The sequence below is a fragment of the Psittacula echo genome (genome assembly GCF_963264785.1).
Source record: "Psittacula echo genome assembly, chromosome: 8".
NCBI lineage: Eukaryota > Metazoa > Chordata > Aves > Psittaciformes > Psittacidae > Psittacula > Psittacula echo.
The window spans coordinates 23,239,427-23,258,499 of NC_137744.1; the positions used below are offsets into that span (position 1 = coordinate 23,239,427).

General features: G+C 55.8%; 1 protein-coding gene across 10 annotated transcripts in view; it reads left to right on the forward strand.

The window, feature by feature from the left end:
- The first annotated feature begins 17,084 nt into the window (after positions 1-17,084).
- Positions 17,085-19,073, forward strand: part of MBNL3 (muscleblind like splicing regulator 3) — a 77,081-nt gene continuing 75,092 nt past the window's right edge. For 9 of the 10 annotated variants that reach the window (XR_013957513.1, XR_013957514.1, XR_013957515.1 and 6 more), the window contains exon 1: positions 17,292-17,431. The gene's annotated coding sequence lies outside the window, so the exon portion shown is untranslated. Of the gene's footprint in view, positions 17,171-17,291; positions 17,432-19,073 lie in introns of those variants that run through there. The other variant, XM_080624584.1, reaches the window with a different exon arrangement.

Consider the following 19,073-nt stretch of genomic DNA (forward strand, 5'->3'; position numbering starts at 1 on the left):
AGCCCATTGGGAGGCAGGAGGGAACCTGCACTGGAGCCGGGTCGGGGCTGAATCCAGCTGGGAACTGAGGAGCACGGAGCCGCTCGCTCAGCCCCTGTGCCCTGCGGGAGGGATGGGAGGAGAACGGGAAGAGTGGGAAACACAAATGGTTGGGAGAGAACAGTTTAATAAGTGAAGGGCAGCAGAATGCTGCTGCTACTAATAGTAATGACAGTGATAATAACAGCAGTTTAATAAAGTACAATGAATACTAATAATAGAAATAACATAGAATGGAATACTAATAATAATAACGGCAGGTCAATGGAATACAACTACTAATAGTAATAACAACAATAATATCTAAAGTAAAATAATACTGCTACTACCTACTAATGTACAGTGAAATACTAGCACTACTAATAACAACAGAATACCAAGAATAAGAACAACATAATACTATTCCTACTACAATCTAATACTAACAATAACAGCAACAACTTCGAAGGCAACGACAACAACAACAAGGGGAATAACAGTGGGAGAGGATCTAAAACTACAACAGGGCTGCTGCACTCTGGTGTTCCTCGCAGTTCTGGGTGGAGGAGCTCAGCCCGAGGGTGGTTGTTTCTGCTGGCGGCAATGGATCTTCGCATGGGAGCTCCTGCCCTGAGCGGTGCTGAAGGCCCTGGAAGCTGGAAAACACGCGGGGGTTTGTGATTCCTTTTGACAGTCCCAGCACCACCTCCAGCCAAGCTCCCGCTTCTCTTTCGGCGAGGGGCCTAGAGCCCCGCCACAGCCCCGCCCCGCGGCAGGCTGCTGCGTGCGCATGCGCCGGAGCCAGGGCTGTAACGGCAGGCGTGCCCTTGGCGGCGGGGCCTGGCGCGGGGCGACCGTTGGGCCCTGCACGCGGCATCGACAGTGGCGGGAGAGCGGGAGCTGGGCCTGGGGGGGAGTTGGAGCCTCCTGAGCGGCCGGAGCGGGCTGGGGGAGGCTGCAGAGCTGAAGCCTGAGAGGAGAAGGAGGCTGCTCTTCCGCAGCCATGCCGGCGCCTGGGCTGCCTCTGCTCCAAGCTGGCCCTCTCGGCTCTCTGCCTGTCCTGGCTCCTCTGCTGCGCCCTTGGCCAGCGGTCAGCACAGCTGAAGGGCCGGGTCTGGCCTGTTCCATGGTGCAACACTGCGCCGCTGTGGCCACCCGCTTCGCTGCTGCGCTGTGAGACAAGCTGTGGGCCGGCTCCATCAGCCAGGACGTGCCTGCGCTGGGGCTGCTGCACTCTCCGGTGGCCACGGGCTGCATCACGTTGGCCTTTCAGAGCCTGGCCCGCCCCTGGCTGGTGGAGGAGTTGGTGACTGGGTTGACGTTCTGAGTGTCCTGCAGTCTCCATTGCCCAGCCTGGAGTCCTCCAGGGCCAGCGGCTGCTCTCTGAAGCCACAGTCAGCTTTTGCTCCGCCCTTGCAGGCTGCCCAGTTCATGGGACACCCCAGCCAAGAGGAGCTGGTTTGTATGTCATGCTCCTGCTGCTTTCTTGGGGTGTGTGGGATATCAAAAGGGCTGCAGCCCCTCACTGGCCATAGAGAAAACACTTCCCAGCACATACACGGGGTTGGTGGAGGTCTGCTCAGGAAGGCCACGCTACAGCAGGCAGTAGAAGAACTCGGGTCCATACCAGGAGCTGTGGAGGACGGCAGCAGCCAGAGAGAAGCCGACAGCCAGCTCCAGGCTGACCAAGAGCCCTGTGGGGCAGAAGAGTGATGCAGGGCAGGACGGGGTGGATGCTGCCAGCCCCAGGTCTTCTCCGGGCTGAAGGGGCTGTTCTGCGAGCCCCACAGGCTGCCCCCCAGCAGTTTCTCCTTGCTCCCATGGGCAGGGTGAGACACAAGATTCCTCAGCAATCCCGGGGAGCACTGAGGCTGGTGCCTGTGCCACTGCAGAGCCCAGAGCCGGGCAGCAGTGCACACCAGCAGCCTGGGCTTGCGGGCCCGGGCAGATGGAGCAGGCATCCGGCACATCCCAGCCCCTGCCAGGGCACAGGGCACCTCTGGGGAAACTCCCTGCAGGCAGGAACAGCGGCCACATCTCCCATCCAGCACGTAACCCCTCCTGCTGCTGTGTTGTGGCCTTTTTCAGATTCTGTGAGTGGGATGGGAGGAGTGGGAAACCCAGAGAGCTGGGAAAAGAACAGTTTAAGAAGTACAAAAGAATGATAATACTAATAAATAGTGTATGATGGAGTATACTAATAGCAATACAAAATGTACAATGGAATACTACTAATAACTAGAGGCCAGCGTAATGGTACCTAAATTACAACATACTACTACTACTGATATACAGCAGAATACTACTACTACTACTAACCACTAAAGCACAAGACAATTCTACTACTAATAATAATAACTGAAGGACAAGGTAATTCTATTCCTACTATAATGAAATACTGCTACTAGCAACAACAACAAGAGCAGCAGCATGGAGCTCAGCCTGAGAGTGGTTGTTTTTGCTTAGGGTTATGGATCTTCATGTGGGAGTTCCTGCCCTGAGTGGTGCTGAACGCCCTGGAAGTTAGAAAACATGCGGGGATTTGTGATTCCTCTTGACAATCCCAGCACCACCCTCAAGCCAAGCTCCCGAGTTTCAGATTTGGTGGGATTTGGGCAGGTCGGTGTTCAAACAAAGCACATGGCCGGGGTGGAAGCTGGTTGTAAAGTGCAGGAAGGCCGAGGGGGATCCTGAGCTCCGCCTCCCTGCTCGGGACTTTCCATTTTAGCCCAAATCGGTGTTTCCAGAAGCAGCTAAATCCAAGTCCCCTTTGGCACCCAGGGCAGGGGAATCCACTCCGGTCACCGCCGCCACGGGGCTGCTCTGGAGCCTGGCGCCGGTTCTGCTGCTCTGGTGTCACGTTGTGGTGTGGCAGAACACGGCGCTTCTTGTTGGGGCTGCAAAGGGTCTGTAAACCAGAGAGAGCTTAGTGCTTTATTCCTTCTTTTTCCTCCTCTTCCCAGAAGGTGGAGGAGAGCTGAAGGGCAAAAAGAGCTGGGAAGGGCCGGGCCCATGGGGATGTGTTACATCCAGCACAGAGCCCAACTGTCAGCCTGAGCCTGCCCCAGTGAGCTCCCCTGAACACCAATGAGCCCAAAAATGCTTTAATGGGATGGTGAGGACGGGCACCTCGGCAGAAAACCGCGAGGATTGGGAGTGCTGGGAGCGGGGTCGCCTTTCCTGCCCCAAAGTTGCAAGTGGGGAATAACTGAGCACCTTCTCTTCAGCCTCCTCCACCTCCTGCAGCAGCCTCTTGGTCTCCCCTCCCATCAGTGGAAATCAGTTGCAGCCAAACTGGATCTTCTTAAACGTGTAACAGCGTTCAGTGCATTCAGACACAGTCTTAGCTAGAATCTGTTGTGAGCAAACCAGAAGCAATCTGTAAGGGCGACGCTGGAAGCAAACCCTGAAGGCACACACATACAACACATCCATCCAGCAGCTTTACCTCCTTCTGTAGCTGGTGGAAATTGTTCTTGTATTGGCAAAACGCTTTGTCAAAGAGCTGCTGCTCCAGCAGGGTGCACGTGTCCGTACCTGGGAATGACCCACAAGGTATAAATGAGATCACCGCAGGCAGAGAGATGTCAGCACAGCTCCTCACGGCCCTATCGATATCTCTGCTCCTTCAGAGAGCAAGTGCCCAAGCCCAGAGCCCCACGCTGGAGGTTACCTGAGTGATGGTACCCAGCCAGAGGATGGTGTTGAGTTGGCTGGGGACCCCCCTGGCGCAGCAGCTCCAGAGCCTCCTGTGGAAGTGAATGGAAAAAGATGTTACTCAGCCCCAACAGCGCTTGGTGACAGCAGCTCCAGGATCCCCTTGGCCATGGGAAGGTGGGGGAATGATCCACGCACCGAGGTAGGCCTGTGCTCCACCAGCCTTTAACGCGATTGAGCCAAGAGCCCAGATTGCAGCGCATGGAGCATAGACCTGGGAGCGCCTCCAGCTCGCGCCAGGGACACGAAGGCCATTCCAGAGCATTATTAATGATGCCCCAAGAGCCGCTCTTACCAGGATATCACCGTGCACCTCATGCAGGCAGTGCAGGGCACACTCGATGTTGTTCTGGCACATGGCACATTGCTGGAGCTGGCCAAATCGAGGAGCTCGGTCCCTGCAAGCACAACAGGAACAGCAGAAAGTTGGGGCTCTGTCCAAACAAGGGGCAACTGGAGATGGGAGGAAAACAGACCTAGTGCAGCAGATGGATTGTGCAAAGGCAAGAGTCTGCCCCTGGGTCGGGGCCATGCCAAGCACAGCCACAGGCTGGGGGTGACTGGTGGAGCAGCCCTGAGGAGAAGGACTTGGCACAGGTTGCCCAGAGGAGCTGTGGCTCCTTCCCTCTAATGCGAAGCTCAGGAATAGCAGGAAGAGAATCCAATGTCCACAAAGCTGCTGTGAAACCCTGGACTTTTGGAACCCTCGTATCTCAGGGGGGTTTTGGAAGAAAAGCATTAAAGAAACTTTTATCAGGTGTTGATGGGTCCCACACCAATGATTCCTTCTCCTCTTTCTACTCCAAATGTGATTAATCCCAGAGCTCTGGGATCTCTGCCTGGTACTGGGAGCTGATGATGTGCCTGCACTAAGGAGAAAGTGAGGAAGGCAAGTGGTGAAGAAATGGCCCCACACAGTCCATGGCACTCGAAGCGACCACATGCTAACCCTCGTAGCTGAAGCAGGATCACCAGAGCCTGCTGTTCAGGACCATGTCCAGACTGGGACAGGAAAGGGGTTCCACTGCTGGCCCATGTACCCCAGCAGCCATGGGCAGCTGCTCGGCTGGGGAGGACGTCTGCTTTGGTGTGCACAGTGCAGGGGTTGGGCCTCTGGAGATCCCTCAGGCCGGTGGCTATGCTGCAGGGGGGCCCTGCTGTGGGTTGGCACCCGGTGACTGGGGATTCCCTGTGCAGCTGTGTCTCCCCACAGTGCATCCCACTTGCTTTCCATAGGGAGCGGTGGCAGAGCTGACAGGAGCTGTTGGGCTTGGGAGCTGGGGATCTGCCTTAAGCAGCAGGATGCCTGTGCCGGCAGGGCAAGGTCCCACGGGCTGTTTAAAGAGGGTGCTGGGGAAGAGGGGCCTCGCAAACAGGCCATGACCTGTGTGCCCGACCAGCCCATCCATGTCCTAGTATGGGACCTGCTGGACACCCTCAAGTCACAGCGATCGTTCTGACCTGTTCAGGGACCTGCACCAACAGTGTCACCGATCAACCCCCTTATTGCAAGTATTCAGGTCTCTGGAGACTTAGACAAAACAGACAAAATACAAGATCTGAAACAGTGATGTATTCATTGTACAGAACACACTAGGACAGTGGCAGTGACAGCTCAGGGCCCACGTGCTAAGAGCAATGCCCCATGTCCCCAGTGGCCACGGCTGGGCCGCAGCTCAGCTCCTGGCCCCAGCCCCAGAGAGGAGATGGCCGTGTCACTGTGCTGTCACTGTGACGCTGGGATACGGGTGCCTGGTGGGCACAAAGCTGGGCTGCTCCGGGAACCTGGGTACTGCTGGGCAGGAGCAGGGAGAGCGGCACTCTCGCCGTGTCGTGTCCCCGCCGTGCTGGGGAAGGGCCCCACCGCGGGACAGGGGGGTCTGTGCTCACAGAGCCCCTCACACCCGGTTGGTTCTGAACAGAGCTGCAGACATGCAGGCAGAAGAGGTGCAGAGCTTCCACCCTCTGCTCTGGAAGCGCCTGGCACAGGCTTCTGCCGAGGCGCAAGGGCACAAGGAGCTGCTGCAGTGTCGGGTAGGTGGGTAGGGAGTGCTGAGTTCAGAGGGAGATGGCTGAGCTTTGAAGGCAGCTCTTGAAGGGAGCTGCAGAGGAGACCCTGATGTGTGTTGGCACTCCATGACTGGGGGTGTCCTGTGCCACCGTGGCTCCCTGCAGTGCATCCCACTTGCTTTCCAGAGGGAGCAGTGGGCAGAGCTGACAGAAGCTGTTCAGCGGCAGACTGAGGCCAAGAAGGTACCGGGGACAGGAGGGAGCGGGGCTCCACTGCCTCCGAGCGGGCACAGCGTGGGCTCCTGACCGGGCACTGTGCTTGTCCAGCTGCTCAGGCTCAGGATCCAGCTCTTTCTGAAGAGATGGGAACACCTCCAAGGGCCAGCAGCTTTGAGCACAAGGAGGAATAAGTTCACTTCTTGGCTGTGGTGAGTTGTGCTGGGGGTTCAGGTGCTGGCGGTGCCAGTGCCAGCCCCAGCACAGCCTGGGCACCTCCCTGTGGCCAGCCGGCGGGTTGCTGAGCTGGCCTAGGTCTCTTCTCACCCCTACAACTCCATGGTGTCAGTGGCAGGGGGAAGGTGGAGCAGGCAGACGATACAAAGCCGTCACTGCTGGAGGAGATGGTGGCTGTGCGGCTGGTAGGACACAGTGGGCCTTGGGGAGGGAAGGGTCTGCCCTGTGCTGGGGCATGGGGGCACTGAGCTCAGTGGGGACAAGGGAGGGCTCTAAGCCCCCACACCTCATCCTCTCGCGCGCCCCAACGCACGTCCCTGTCTGCCCTGGCTGTAGGATGAGCAGTTGGCGACATGGAGGAGCAAGATCACTTCTTGGCTGGGGTGAGTTGCCCTGGGGGCTCGGGGGCCAGGGCTCTGCCTTAAGCAGCGGGATGCCTGTGCTGGCAGTGCAGGGTCCTACGGGCTGTTTAAAGAGGGTGGTGGGAAAGAGCTGAGTCCAGTTTGGCCTCTGCTCTGCCTGAGCCCTCTCCCGTCCCACAGGAGACTTTGTCTGTTCCTCCTCGTGCTGATGGTGGCCATCTTCTTCCTGGTCCTGCTGAAGAGGGACACCCTTAACTGGGTCCTGCCACCGAAACTGGCCCTTGGGAGCCCCCTGGCGAGGCCCTGGTTCTTTTGATATCAAACTACAAAGAGAATAAAGACATCTGCGGCTGTAGGAGATGTGTGTCTCCTTGTCGGTGGAGATCCAGATGCAGAGCAAGAGCTTTACAAACCCCAGCGGTCTTCTTTCCATTTAGGCATGTTAGCTGGAGTCTGCCTGATGTGTCACACACATTGCGTGTCACATACACTGCAGGTCACACACATTGCATGTCACACATTGCAGGTCACACACATTTAAGGTGAGTCATTCTGTCAGCCTCTGCAGGCTGCAGAACAGCCTCTCCTTGAGGATGAATACAATCCCTGTATCTGTACACTCAGCTGTTAATGCTGCAAACGAAGTACAATGTGTTTCAGAGTATTGCATCACTCCTGTCACTAGAGCAAGCAGCTCAAGCAGGCTGCCAAGCAGGAGAGGAAAGAAACCATTAGTTTTATGTTACTGGTTCCTACCCAGGTTTCTGAGCAGGGGTGGTTGCCTGCTGGAACAAGTCACCAAGGGGAGCAGGGCTCCCTCCGGTCCCTGCTGTCCCCGAAGGGAGGTTGGCTACTGCTCTGCCAGGGATGCTTTTGACAGGCAAAGTTGATGTACTCAGTACAAGTGCAACCGGCTGAACCGCAGTGGGAGCCCACCACGTGCAGGGAGCCGGTGGAGACGATCTGAGCATCTCAGCCACCCTTAACAGTTGTGGCATGATCTTAAGGTCTTGCTGTTAAAGCAAGTTCTGAATACTCACGGGTCATAGAATCATAGACTGGTTTGGGTTGGAAAGGACCTCATGGCTGCAGGCGGTGGAGAGGGGGAGCTCTCACATCGCTGACTTGAAGCCATTGACTTCCCAGCACAGTCATGCTTTTGGCCTTAGAATAAATGCAAAGATTTAAACCAAACCAAACTACAAGGGGAAAAAAAGAGATATTGAAAGGATTCAGATGCGCTGGGCCAATTCTGCTTGGTATTCAGAACCAATAGGGGAGAAATTAGGAACCTTGACGTTTAACATCCGTGACAATTTAAGCTTTAATTGAGGTGATATAATGCAAATCACTTTCTCTGGGGTTTAACAGCTTTTCCATTCTCTTGCTTCACGGCTACTTGGAAATGTGAGCTCCTTGACTCTGTGACTACTTAGACCACTAAAAGAGCTATTTACTCACACATCAGTTTGCAGGCAGCCTTCTGCTTGTGGAGGCTGCCTGCTCCCTACGCCTGTGGGGGGAGATGCACCATTAATAACGTTGTTTGAGTGTCTCAGCTCTCCTTGACCGAGAAATTCCTTCTCTCTCAGACCTAATGAAAAGTTTGGACTTTTTAATCTATTTTCTTATATTAGATGAAGAAAATAACCTTATTATTCTAATGGGTAGCTCAGTCCCTGTGGAAGAGATGGCTAAATGAAAAAATCATAGGTGAAATATAGGCCAGAGCTGCTATTACAGCAGAGTCTTCCTGACCTTTTAAGTTTTGGTTCAGAAGCAAGGGAAATGAGACTGTGAGGATGCAGAACGCAGCAGCCGAGCGTGCAGCACCCGTGCTGTGCAAAAGAAGAGAATTCCTACATTTTCTCTGGAAGTTTTAAGTGCCTGCTCTATTACTCAGTCTATTTTAGCCTGCATATGTTCGGTGCATGAAGTTTAAGGTGTGAGTTCAGTCGTACTCTGGACTGTACACACTAGAGGGAGCTATGGAAAAACCAATCCCCAGGCTCCTGCCTGCTCCTGCCCTCTCCCCGGGGAAAATGGGTGTCATTGAGGAGCAAATCCTGAAAATAGCTGTTTGGGGATGTCGGAGGAACAATTTGGTTGAAAGTAAAGCGCACTGCTTGAATACACTGATGGTGGTCAAAGTTTTAGGTGGGAAAAAAGGCTTTTATTTCAATCACATCAAAATCACAGCATCCCAGACTGGTTTGTGTTGAAGGCACCTTAAAGCTCCTCCAGCTCCAACCCCTGCCACGAGCAGGGACCCCTTCCACTGGAGCAGCTTGCTCCAAGCCCCTGTGTCCAACCTGGCCTTGAGCACTGCCAGGGATGGGGCAGCCACAGCTTCTCTGGGCACCCTGTGCCAGCGCCTCAGCACCCTCACAGGGAAGAGCTTCTGCCTTAGATCTAACCTGAGCTTCCCCTGTTCAACCACCTCCATTTTCCTGACCACCATGAGCCTTGTTTATAAAAGCTGACTTATGATGACAGAGAATCTTTTTTCCCCTCCTCTGGGAGCTAGTATTAGGAGCTGGAGATCTAATCCCCATGCACTGGAGGAGCCTTGAGGAGGTTTTGCATGGTGAGGCCAGGATGTGCTGTACCGGTGCTCTGAGGGCTGTGTTATCGCTGCTTACGCTGGTGGCAAAGAGCGAGGCAGTGATCAGAACAAGGCTGAAATCAGTGCAGAGGTGTGAGAACTGCCCCTGTGCTGTTATTAATGGTCTTTACAGTGCTGCATATGTGAGGCCTGGCTGATAACAGGCGCAGGCTGTTTGCTGTGCTGTGTTACAGCACAAGGGCACCATTGTTGCAGTGTGGAGCTGTCTGTGCTGCAGCTCGGGTGAGGGCTGCTTCTGTCTGCAAGGAAACATCATGTCCTGTAAGGCAGAGATGTTTCCTTCGCGATGACAGGGGAAGGGAAGCTGAGCAGTGCTCTTGTCAAGTGCTGTTCCACTGATAGAACACAGGACAAAAGTTTTCTGCCATCAAACAGGGTTATCCTCAGCAAAGAGCAAACAACATCTATTTATTTATCACCTCTCTCCAATGGCTCTATTGTACCCACAGCTGTGGAACATTTCAAAGGGGTGTGGGCCTGACACTGCAGTTCCCCAAAAGACCTGTCACTGGGGATAAAGGAGTCCAGTAACAGGCTGGGAGAGGGGAGCAGGCTCTGGCTATTCAGCCAGGGAGGCTTCCCAGGATTTCAGCTGAGCCCTGGCACTGCAGCGGGTGGGATGCTCTACCTGTTGCATGTCGAGCCTAGGTGGTGTGAGGAGTAGCAATGCTTCCCAGCCTCTGCCACAGCCATTAGTGCACCTCCTGTAAAGCACAGGGGGAAAAGTCTGGCTGAGTAATGCTTGGAGAAAGCATCTGTGGTTTGGTACGGTAGGGAGCACACGGGCTGGGCTGCCCAGGAGTGAGTCCAGAGCAGATTTACCTTCTAATGAAGCCTGAATTGCTCTTCTGCCTGGAGCAGTGACACTGGAGGAAGCAATGGAGACCTGTTTGGGAAGGGGAGATCCCTCCTGAGCATCAGTCACAACTCGAGTCCACCCAAAGAGGTTTATTTACCTCGGAGATGGAGACATCATTCCAAGGTGAACTGAGAAGCACACCAGACACAGCATCTGTCCACGCTGTGATCTGCAGGGAAAGGTCTCCAGAGGGGGATGAAGCTGGTTCTGTTTGGAGGTGATGCCATGGTTTGGAGGGACACACCAGGGACAGCTTGCACTGGGGCTCCCCTGCATGGGGAAGTACTTCTTGGATGCATCTCAGGCTGTCCGAAGGCAGAGCTAAGCACTGAGGGACACAGCCGTGTCCTGTGTGTAAACTGCTGTACTTGGTTTCGTTAGAAGCAAAGGCAGCAAAGCTGGTAGGAGCTGCAGCAACTGAAAGTAGAAACTCTGCTTTCTATGTCTCCCGTAGGAAGGCTTCCCATGGAGCCCAGGAGCAGCAGCTGCTCTCCCAGTTTACACCACACAAACAGGCTGCATTGTTTCCTGATCTGCCCTTTTCCCCGCAGCGGATACTGGATGGGCAGCCAGTGAGAAACAGCAGGGGAAGCCCAGCCTGGCAACGTGCTGCTGTCTCGGGGTGCATTGCAAGGGGCAGAGCGTGCAGGGGGGGTGCTGGCAAGAGGGGGGTCCCAAGGGAGCCTCATGTGCATGGGAAATGCCCCATGAGCTGGGCAAGAACCAAGCAGCCAGGTTGGCTCTGCATGGCTGGCACGAGCGCTGCATCAAAAGGGACTTTTATCCCTCAAGTCATCAAACATGACTGTGCTAATGTGAGGGAGCAGACAGCTGAGTAGGCAGGGGCCATTTTAACAGTGCGGTAACAGCTTTTTGTTTCTTAACCAGGATCATACCTGCAAATGGCTGAACCGATCTCTGCGCCTCGGGCTCCTCTGTGTCAGGTGCTCAAGGAGCGATTGCTTCCTCCGCTGATCCTTCTGCAATAGGCGCTGGGGTTTGAGAGCTTCCTCAAGCCCCTTTACCCTCCCACTGCTCCCCTGGTGTAGCAAAGCAAAGGGGCTTCTGCCAGGGCTCTGTGGGGCTCTGCTCTGCCCTCGGGTGACCTGAATGCCTGAGCACCAGCGGGTTATTAGCCCTGGCTGGAGGCAGAGGCTGTGCCAACACGCGGGTTCCTCTGGCGCATCACTCGGTGATTACAGCTTGACTCAGCCTCGCAGTGCTTCTGCTCTTCCCATCCAAGCCTCTCCTGGGAGCCGGAGGTTCTGGCAGGCACTTCTCCAGTGCAAGGCAGTGTCACTGGGGACTGGGGTTCATTCACCACCCCTGTCTCATGTGTGCCCAGACTGGCTGCAGGCTCCGGCCATCCGGGGCGAGAGGAGCCAGTGCCAGGAGCGGGTGAATCAGCTCCCTGCTATGTGCTGGGCTTGGGTGGGGTTCCTCACAAAATGCCAGTTCACTTCCAGAGAAACATAAATCAGGCCGTCGAGACAAGCTCCAGCCCCGCAGATCCCAGCCGAACAGCCAGGATGGGGCTCACAGCTAATTAAAAAGGGAAAGTCGAGGGCATGTGAAAGCAAAACCCAGCTGTCTGTAACAATTATCCCAGGAGCAGAAACTTTCCCTCCGCACTCGGCTGATGACAAACAGGGGCGCAGCCACCCCCGGGAGCTCGGGCCCCTCCTGCCTCCCCTCCCTTTGAAGCTCAGTTTCCTTCCCCTCGGCAGTGAGGGACGTGACTGGGGACAGCGTGTTCATCCCATGCTGGTGCTCGGGCTCTCTGCGGGGCTGCTCTGTGTCCCCCCTGCACAGCAGCTCCTCTGGGGCTGCTCAGGAGAGGAGGGTGACACAACCTGCCTTGCTCCATTCACCTCTGTGTGGGTGACTTGTGTGGGTTGGGGGACACAGGAACACTGTGGATGGAGGGAGGGACCGAGTGTTGCCCTGTGAGTATCCCACCTCATCGGTCTACAACGCAAAGCTCCCAAACCCTCTTGTTTAAAAACAGCCGGACCTCCCTTCCCTGCTCCCACAAATGGAAAGCTTCTCCTCCTGCCCTCTTGTTGCTGATCCAAGTCAGCTCATTTAAAGGCCTGAATACCCAATGGCTGGGGTCTTGTTTGCTGCATCTACCTGATGCTCCCAGCCACCCACAGCCCACTGCAAGCCCTTGCTCCCCTCTGGTGTTTCTACCTTTGACATTACATTCCTTCTGCAAGCCCCGAGCACAAAGCTGTCCTCCCCACGCACTCAGGCGCTCCCTTTCCCTAACCCAGCTCTGCAGTGCAGAGTTATGAATAAGAAATCACAACATCGCGTTCAGCCCGCACCATCATATCTGTCACTGTCACCACCACGCGGGGCTCTGCTTCTGCCACCTCTCAGTGCCTCTTTGCTGCAGCAGCTGTTCCCAGAGGGGAGGAAAGGTGGGAGATCCCTCCCTACCTGCCGGAAGCAGGGAGCGCTGATTTCCCTTCGGGGTGGGGCAGTTTGATAGTGTCATTCCTGGTTATTAAAAACTGCTATTTGTGAACATTCGGCTGCTAAAAATAAAGGATTTCTCATACTCCACTGGGATTTCTCTTATGGAAGGTGTCAAACTGATCCTGGCTTGTCAGCCTTTTCTGTAAAACGTCATTTCTTAAGCAGTGCTCAAGGCCTCTGTCTCTGCTTACCCTTTGGTAACACGTGTAAGGTTAATACTCAGCAGTGGCTGTTGAAAGCAGCCTCTGCTTGAGCAGGGTTAGGTTTTGACGACTCATTCTCAGCATTCCCCATAGCAGGCACAGTCAGAAGTGCAGGAACACAGTGAAGGGACCTCCCGCAGCAAACACCGGGTCTTGTGCTACGAGGGGAAGTGATGTGCAGAGGTGGAACCCCCTGCCCGGTGCATGGGGGAGTTCAGCACAAAACCTTCTAAAGAGAGCTTTGCAGCAAGAAAACGCAACACAACAGCAAGTTAGAGCTGGAGGCAGGACTTTATGGTGGGGTCCTTCCTTCCCTTGGGGCTTGTCGCAGCAGGCATGGAAGCTTTAACGGGTTGCTTCTCCCCAGAGGGCAGCAGAGGGGCAGAATCCCTTCCCTCAAATCTGCAGCGTTGTGCAAATCCCAGACCAAGTTACCCAAGCTCGGGCACTCCAGGCCGCATCCTGTGCGTGCTGCAAGCAGATCACACGCTTCTAGAGCGGGCAGCCAGGTGGAGATGTAAAGCACCATCCCCATAGAGCCTGCCCCGCACCAAACACTGGCCATGGCATGAGTCAAAATGAGGGACACCAGCAAATAATAGACTTCACCTGCAGAAGAGCACTAATTTGCAGCTGTAAATCACCTTTCATCTGCAGATCATAGAGGCGTCTCCAGCAGTGATTAACGCCACCCTGCAGCATCCCTGCCCCATCACCAGTGCAGGGCCATGGTTATTGCACCCGCTGGCATGCAGCCACGTGTCCTAGCAGGCACCTGCAGGAGGGACCTGGCTCAGAGGGCTGGTCCTGCTCCACTTTCCATGGCCACGGGCACCAAGGTATCCCCAGCGTGCGCAGTTTGGGGTCTGCTCCCACAGCAGGTAAGGACGGGCCATGAAGGGGTGGGGGAGCAGAACCCTCTCTGAATCCAATCCACTGGTGCCTTGGGGTTTATTTGGTGTTTTCTATGTGGACATCACTATTTGGCTCAAAGCAAACTGGAGTGCGGAAGGTTAAGCCCCTCCAGCAGCAAAGAGCCCTGGAAGGATTGTTAGTAAAGAATGGCAGGAAATTTTCTAATTCCTAAAGTTGTGTTATATGTAAGTGTGTACATGTGTATTTAAAAATATGTATTTACAGAATATTTTCAAAGAAGCCAGAGTTCTTTAACCTCAGTAGTTCTCTATCTAAAGAAAGAGACAGACACCAAGCACTTGTTGACTCAGGCATGGAGCCCAGAAGATAGGTTTGCAAGGATCCATGTGTGGGGTTGTTCCTATCCCAGCCTCAGTCCCTTCCTTCCCTGAGGTGAGGTGTCTTTCCTATGTAAAATGAAATAAGGTTTTCTGGGAAGAATTTGAGTGTGAAAGGGAAACGTGAGGAGTGGCATGATCAGAATTCCCTGCCAGCTGTAGGGGTGCCACACTTGACTTCCCTCCCCCTGGACTGGGGATGTACAGCACACACCCTGCAGCACACCAGCGCCTGAAGGACACAACGTGAGACTCTGGGCTACAAAACTTGTCTGGTTTCAGTTTTCAGTGAGCAAAATCAAGCAGAAGTCACTGGGCTGCGTGTGGGAATTGAGATGTAAGACTGTGACACAGAGGAGAGGGGAAGCAGGCTGCAGAACGTCTGTCACCAGTGCTGAAATCCTGCGTGCGATCCCTTTGCACGGCTGAAAACAGCTCTGCAAGGTGCTGAGGGACAGTGCAAGCCAGCCCCTGGCACCGCGCAGCTCCCAGCACTGCTTTACTGTCACACCAGGAGCGTTGCTGCACCAAGAAATTACAACTGGACTCTGCTGCTTTGTCCGTGTTACAAGCAGGTAAATTAAAGGTTAGGGAGATTGTAATTTGCTTCAGGACATAGGGAATGCTGGCGCAGGAGTGGGCTCTGCAAGCCCCAGCTGCCGGTGCCTTGCTCCAACTGCTGCATGGAGTGGGATTTGTTTCCCTCATTAAAAATAACCTTGTTTATAACCTCTGCTTCATGATTCAGCTCTGCTGCAGTCAACAACTGATCACCATCAGAGCAGGGAGCATCACGTTTCAGGAGGAAGGTGCAATGGGCCGTGGCAGCTCAGGGATGCTCCTCGAAAAGGGCAGTTTGGCTGAGGAAATGAGGGTGCATTGACAAAGGGCTGCTCTTTTTGAAGAGGAGCTCTCCTGTCTGAGATCACTGTGCCAGATCCTGACCTGCCTGGAGCTCCTGCTGTGCAAATCCCCACCCATGGCTTCTGTCCCACCGCATCACCATGAACATGGCCCTGTGCAGGCCCAAAGGTACAGACAAACGTGGTTTTCCTGGTTCCTCTCCTCCTTCTTGCCTGTAGGTCAGAGCATCAGACATGCATTGCTCCTGATGGGGCGACCCAGAGCCCTACCAGTGGCACAGCTACTGGTTTTACGTCTAAAGCAAGGCTCATTGCCAAAAGAAATCTCCTACAGAGTCCCCCAGGCTTTGATTCCCGGCACTGTGGTGCGATGTGTCTCACGAGCAGCACGGCTCTCCTGCCTTTTAAGGGCCATGTTGTCAGGGTTTGCTCACTGCTGTAGTGTCTTGCCTGCAAAAATCGGGATTGCAGCTGCAGTCCTCAACCCATTTAGTGACTGGGAAGCAGAGGTGCAAAATGAGCATGACCAGCACTTTCCAAAAGCAGCTGGTGAGAGCTTTAAACTGACAGAGGGGGAATTGAGATATAAAGATGGAACTGGATGAGCTTTAAGGTCCCTGCAACCCAAACCAGTCTGGGATTCTGTGACTTTTGGCTAGCACTGGAGTAAGGTTTTGCTTTCAGGTGCATCAGCAACTGCTGGCCCAAGTGGTGTGCCCATGGCCACACAGATCATCGGTAGCAGAAACCTAAACAGAAGCGAAAGCGAAACCCCTGAGACACAGTCTGGTGATGCAAATTTGAGCTCACCCTTCCTGTTTTAGGAGCTAATCCTTTGTCCTTGCAGCTAAGAGGAATTTTCCATAAAAGGGATATTCTTTCAAACACATCACTGTGTTTAATGTTTAACAGGGGGATCATTACGGTTTTATTAGCAGTGTGTAATGCTTTTTGGTGTTCAGCTGACTTTGTAAACATGAACGGATTGATCTCAGCCACGCTGGTAACTAGGCAGAGAGGTGATGTGCTCTGTGGTTGTCAGCACAGGGTGCAGACATGAGGCTCCTGCTTCGCTGCTCTGACCACCGACACCGGCGTTTCCATTAGTGCTGCTGTCGGGGAGGAACACTGTGCGCAGTGAGCATCCTGCTGCTGGCTGAGCTCACAACGTAGCAAATGTCACCGAACCCCATAAAACGCTGATTTACAAATGTTAAATACAGGATTGGCTGTGTTTTCCTCAGTCATCCGGTAGTTGCTGGTTGTTTTCAGCTCACCCCAACAAAACGCCTGGTTAAATGGTGTGCATTTGTGGGAATTAGGTGCTAAAGTCAGCAACAAGCAGCCAAAGGCTGTGAGGGGTTTTAAAGGCCGCGTTGGCAAAGAGTGACTCCCGAAGACCGCCCGCCAGGAAATTAGCTCCTCGTTTGCAGTATGCAGAACATGTACGCGCTCCATGATTTACTCGCTCATCTGCTCCACATTGCGCCTGTTCTCCCTCGCCACTGTCCTGGCGGATGCGATTGTCTCCTGCAAAACAGGAGTGAAAATGAGCGCTGCAGCGTGGCAGAGCCGGGCCACTACCCAGGTAAGGGCGGCCGAGCCCGGCAGGGACCCGGCCCCTCTGCGGGCAGTGGTGACAGGAGCGCTGGAGATGGAGGGGACCCATGGGGTGGGTGCTTTGAGGACACAGGGGATGCTGTTGGGGGGATGCAATGGGCGCTTGTGGCATGGAGGAGACACAACCCCTTGGTGAGGGGTTGCAGTGAGGGGATGTGGTGGTGGCTTTGGGGACTGGGTGTAGGTGTGATGGCAACTTTAGGGGCAGCGGGGACACAGTGCTTGGATGTGATGGTGGCTTTGGGGACAGCGGGGAGGTGTGACTGTGGTTTTGGGGACACAGTGCTTGGGTGTGATGGTGACTCTGGGGACAGGGAGGCCTCGGGGGGGGAGGCTGTGCGATGCTGTCTTTGGGTTCCTCGGCCGGTGCCCGTGTCCCGGCGGTGCCCAGCTGCGGGACAAGCCTCCCGGCAGCCCTGCGGGGCGATACGGCCCAGCAGACCCCCCAGCGGGGCCCGTGCGCGGCGCTGCACCGGCGGCGGGTGCGCGGGGCCCGGCGGGTCGGGTCGGGCCCGGCCCGTTGCCATGGCAGCAGCCAGGCGGCGCGGCGGCGCGCGCGGCCGGCGGGGCGCGGCGCGGGCCCGGAGCGTACCATGTGCGCCCGGCGGCGGGAGGCGGCGGAGGGGCCACGACGGCGGCGGCTGCTGCTGCCCTGCTAGCTCCGCCACGGCGGGACCGGCGACCGGGAGCCGCGGCGTCAATGTAACGGCTGCGGCGGGGCGGCGGGAAGGGGAAAGGGGGGGGAGCCGTCGCTGAGTGGCATTTCCACGCCGCGCGTGGCCGCGGGGAAGGGGGGGGGAGAGGGCGGAGGGCGGGCGGGAGGCGTTAAAATGGCGGCGCGCAGCCGGCCCCCGCGCTAAACCGGCCCCCGTGGTTCGCCCCGTGCCGCCGCGCGTGGCACGGTGCGGCCGCCCGCTGCCTGCTGCTGCTGCTGCTACCGCCGCCGCCGCCGCTGCTGCTGAGGTAAGGCCGGGGCCGGCTGTGGGGCGCCGGGGCTGGCTGCGGGGCGGGCAGGGGCAGGAATGTCTGTGCTGGTGGCGGCGGCGGCTGGGGCTCGGCGGCCGCTGGCGGTTGTCCCGGGGCTGCCGGCGCGGCTCCCTGGCGGCTCTTCGCTCCTTTGTCTGGCGGTGGCGGCCCGGCCGCGGCCCCGCTCCACCGGCGGCGGGACTGGCTGCGGGGGGCGGCCGGAGCGGCGCGGTGCGAGGGTGTCGCTTCGGTCTTAAACCCCCCCAAAACTGAGAGGGAGAAGCCGCTGCCAAAGTAATCCTGGCCGCCGAGCGTGCCTCGGGCGCTGCCTGCGCCTCGCAGCGTAGGGGAATGCCTGCTCGGAGCAGGGTGGAAGCGGAGTTGTGCCGCTGGAAAGGGTGCGCGGAGGGGCCGGGGGGGGTCCTTCTTTATTTATTTTTTATTTCTTTCTTTTTTTTTTTTGGCCTCTCATGAAGACATGCGCATTTGTTCAGTCTTGCCACCGCACTAGAGTCTGCCTAGAAACAAAGAACACAGCCTGGCGAAGTTGATGTAGGCTCCCAAAGTGGCTGGCTTCCCCCCCCCCCCCCCCCCCGCCTTTTCGTTGACTTATGCCATAGTTAAAAACCCGGAGATAATTCCTTGAGTTATTCCCCAATGGCTGCGGATGGAAACCCCTCCATACACAGTATCCACCACCCCCTTCTCCCCCTCGCCCCTGCCAGCCCTGGTTACGCGTTTGGGAAGGTGCAGCCATGCTCGCTCGGGCAAGTTCCGCCGGCCCCCAGCCCCGCGGGGTGACAGCTCTCAGGAGGTGTTGCTTTCCGAAGGGGAGCCACCCCCTTGCTGAATCATCCTGGAGCCATGGCCGGACGGCTCGGCCGCCGCTCGGGGAACACGATATTCCCCTCTCGAGCATGAGGTGGTGGCGAGGCGAGGCGCAAAGAAGAGACCTGTTTGCATTCGGCTCAGGCGCGGCGCACGCTCGCAGGGAGAAACCTTTCCCTTTCATGGCAGCAGGAGCTGCGGGTGCAGTTCGGAGCTCAAAGACAAGACGTGCGCTGCTGTAAGGAACATCCCCTGCCTTTGAGGTAGTGAAACTCCAGTTCGACTGCCTGAGCCGGCAGCTTTGGTTCCTCTGAGGACTCCTTTCTTGCATGGATGGGCTTCGTGCAAGATCACCTGGCTTGGGAATTCATCTTGCTCAGTGGTGGCTCTTAGCAGTAATCTTGGGATACGCGTCTGTGTCCATGCTGTTTGCCTAAAACTAGTTTGCGCTGTCCTGGTGAAAGTCATTGCCTTTGTTACTGCAAGGAAATAATGACTTTACCTTTTTGGGTCAGATGCTGAAGTGCTGCCAGGTATCCTGCCTTTATTCAAAGCATGCCAAAACGTATGGGAAAGGAGGGAGAGGTGGGATGAGCCCTTTTGAGCTGGAGTGTATCAGGCAAGACTAAATTGCAGCAGTTGTTGGACACGTAACGAGATCCTGTAATTAGTTGTAGTCTATACCGTGCTGAAACTATCGAGTGTCTGAGCTGGAGCAGGCTGAATTAAGCTGGTTCTTCTGGGATTATGCAGAGGCAGAAGTAATGCAGTTAAAGTTTCCATACAGCAGCTTCCATGGGGTTGCAGAGAT